Source organism: Leishmania panamensis (genome assembly GCF_000755165.1).
Source record: "Leishmania panamensis strain MHOM/PA/94/PSC-1 chromosome 9 sequence".
NCBI classification, from domain to species: domain Eukaryota; phylum Euglenozoa; class Kinetoplastea; order Trypanosomatida; family Trypanosomatidae; genus Leishmania; species Leishmania panamensis.
Window position 1 is genome coordinate 256,989 of NC_025888.1, and position 724 is coordinate 257,712.

A 724-nucleotide genomic window follows, 5' to 3' on the forward strand; every position below is an offset into this window, starting at 1 on the left:
CCCCCCCCCCTAACCCACAGGAGGCCCCCGAAAAGCACGCAGAACGGGGCCTGGCCCACACAAACCGACGAAGCCCCGCGCAGCAGAGAGCCATCCAAGAGACAGAAACCCGCCGATGCGGTTAAGGATGAAAGGCCCCCAGGCCCCCCAACCCCACCAGGGGCCACAAAAAAACACCTAAACCAGGCGCCGACCACGAAGAACCAGGTTTGACCCCAGGTTCCGCACAGCAGAAAAGCAATTTGCAAGATCGCCACGCAGCGAGGCCGGGTATTCCCGAACCGCGGCCCGCCATCCCATGCCCAGGTTCGCCAAAAGCATTTTTTCGCCAAGACCTCTGCTTGGTGCTTTCTGAGGCGTTCAAAGAAAAGTGTGATGAGAGAAGGTTGGCGCAAAGCTCTGCAATACGCACCTCCAATCCCGGACGACACATCCGAAACAGAAACCGGATCCGCTTCCTTTTCCCCACGCAATATTCAGAACCCCTGGCCCCCCGTTCAAAAAACTTAGACCACAGCACGCCAAACCCCCACGGGGCGGCAATGCCAAAAAACCCGTCCTTCAGCACCGAAAATCCCCCCACCGCTGGCTAAACAGGCTGCGGTTCCCGGGGGCAAAAGGCTGGGTGGCTCCGGGCCGGAGGTTTTCCCCCTTTTCCGGTAGGCGTGGGCGGGTCACTGGGAAATGGCGGGTGGGTTTCGGATGGGGATCGGCCAGGGGGCGG